The sequence below is a fragment of the Aphelocoma coerulescens genome, unplaced genomic scaffold (assembly GCF_041296385.1).
Source record: "Aphelocoma coerulescens isolate FSJ_1873_10779 unplaced genomic scaffold, UR_Acoe_1.0 HiC_scaffold_146, whole genome shotgun sequence".
Lineage (NCBI taxonomy): Eukaryota > Metazoa > Chordata > Aves > Passeriformes > Corvidae > Aphelocoma > Aphelocoma coerulescens.
In genome coordinates, this window is record NW_027183496.1 from 188766 (window position 1) to 191236 (window position 2471).

At 62.8% G+C, this 2471-nt stretch overlaps 1 long non-coding RNA gene across 1 annotated transcript; it reads left to right on the forward strand.

Moving 5' to 3' along the window:
• Window positions 1-353: 353 nt before the first annotated feature.
• On the forward strand, window positions 354-2263 carry LOC138100839 (uncharacterized). Its single transcript, XR_011146920.1, has 4 exons — window positions 354-528; window positions 696-737; window positions 1499-1549; window positions 2176-2263. It is a non-coding gene; the product is annotated as an uncharacterized lncRNA (long non-coding RNA).
• The last annotated feature ends 208 nt before the right edge of the window (window positions 2264-2471 follow it).

Below are 2471 nucleotides of genomic sequence, written 5' to 3' on the forward strand. Positions count from 1 at the left end.
GATGGGGGATCTGGCTGTGGGGGCTGCAGGAGGATGGATTATGTGGGAGTGGGGGTTGTCCCCACTGGGGATCCCCAGCTGCCTTTGGCTCCCTGCCCCCCCAGGTCCTTTGCCCCTGCAGGTGCCTGGGCCCTTCCAGAGGCAGCTGCCCCGTGCAGGAAGCTGGAGGGATGCCGGGCAAGGGGGCTGGATGCGTGCCACAGGTGGGATGGACTCTGTGCCAGGGCTGGGCTTGTGGCCAGGGCTGGGGGCTGTGCCAAGTCGGGCTTTGGCCTGGGGGCTGTCGGGGAGGGTGCAGGGAGGAGTCCCGGCAGGGATAAAGCTGCTCCTGGCCCGCTGCAGACTCAGCCAGCGCTGCCCAGTGCAAGAGGAAGATGAAGGTGGCTGTGCTCAGTGTGGCCCTGCTCTTCTCCATCCTGCTGTGCTCCCCAGCAGACGCTCACTTTGGGAGAGATTGCCACTGGTCTTTGCTGGGGGGTGTTCATTGTCGCCATGGCCCCGGCTCCGGTGGAGGACCCCCTCCTGATGGTGAGCAGGAGACCCCTTGGCTTGAATTCTCTGGGCTTCCCCTCTGGGATTTTCCTTCTTGGGCTGGGGAGGGACCCATGGGCTGACAGGGAGGCTGGGGACACCTGTGTCCCTCCCTGGGCTGCACAAGGTCCCATCCCAACCATCCCTTTCCTCTCCTTCCCCAGGCCATGATAGACTCGGACACAAGGGGTGGTTCCATCGTCGTGGTTAGTTCTGGGTTTGGGGCAGGGGGGGATGCCCAGGGTGGGAATGGGCCCCAGTTTGGTCACCACATCCCTTACTGGGAGTGGGGACACCCCGGTGATGTGTCACGGTCTCTCTGCTGGGGGGAAGCCATAGTTGGGAGAGACCTGGATGGCCAGGGGGGTACTGGGAATTCTGGGCTCAGACCCCCCCTCTCATGGCTACGGCCCTCCAGGCCACCCCAATCCACCCCAGTGCTGCCCAGAAGCCTCTCACTGTATTCCCATTAATCCCAGTCCACCCCTGAGCACACCCCAATTCTTCCCAGAGAGGGCCCCCATTGTATTCCCAGTTATCCCAGTGCACCCCAGTAACCCCCACAGTGCAATATTCCCAGTCCATTTCCTGCCCTCTTTCCCCCCAGGCCTCTCCCTTTCCTATTGCCCATGTGTGGAATGTCCCCAAATCCCCTTCCTTGTCCCCCCACTCCCAAAGCCCCTCCCAATCCCTTTGATTTTTCTCCCCTGCCCCCCTTTCTCCTGCCCCCACCCACCCCAAGATTCAGCCCAAGTCCCCCCCATAGAATTCCCTCCTCCACCTCTTCCTCCTCCTTCCTTCTTCCCCCCCTCCCCTCAGCCCCGGCCCTTCAGCACCCCCACCCAGTCCCTTGGGGTCCCCAGTTCCCCTCAATTCACCATCACTGAGGGCCCCCCCTTCACCCCAACCCTCCCATCCCTTCCTGGGACCGGGGACACCCCACTGACGTCCCACGATCTCTGCACAGGGACCAGTGAAAGTTCGTCGAGTGAAAGTTTGTCAAGTGAAGAGGTCTGAGGTGAGGACCCCGAGTTCTGCCGGGCCCAGACCCTCCCCTGCCATGCCCACGACTCTCGGGGCCATCCCAGTGGGCCCCAGTACACCCCAGTGTGTCCCAGTATCTCCCAGTACACCCCGGTATCTCCCAGCTGCCCCCTCTCCCTGCATTTATTCCCAACTCCCCCAATGGATGATGCGGGGCAGTATCACCTGGCTGCCCTTTGCGATGCTCGGGTGAGAAATCTCGGGGGGTCTCCAGCCCCTCAAAGGCTTCTGGGGGGTTTCAGGGAGACCCCGGAGCCCTCTGGGGTGGGCAGAGCTTGGGGCCAGCAGAGGGAGGGGGAAGGGGCTGTCCCTGATCTGTGTCCTGAGGGCACTGGACAGAGCTGTCCCCAAGGCCTTCCTTGTGCTCGGGGGGCTCTGGGGACCCCCAGGGTCAGTGTGGGGGGCTGGGAGGGGCTCTGGGAGGGTTTGGGGCATCCCAGGTCTAAGGGGTCTGAGGGCCACATGGATGTGAGGAGCCAAGTCCTGTCCTGGCTCCATGCAGGGCCCCAATTCCCTTCTCCTGCCAGACGGGGGTGGGACAGGGCCCCTCTCCTGTCCCGGTGGACACGGGGGGGTCACGTTTTGGGCTCTGGCTTTTAGGATTGGAACTGGTGCTGACACCCGTGTCCTGTCCTCCTCCAGCGGCATGAGGAGATCGTCACCCCTGGAGGAGCCCCCCATCCCCTGGGAGCCCTGGGAATTTCCCTGGAATGATCAATAAACCCCTTCAGCAGAGCTCTGTGTCCGTGTTTGGGAATGGGTGGTTTGTTCCTGCCACTGGCTCCTCCTCGGGGAGAGGATGCCCTTTCTCTGGGGCCCTTCTTCCAGGAACTGCTCCAGGAGCTTTCCATGGGCTCCGGAACTGCTCCAGATCCTTTCTGTGGGGTCAATCTCCA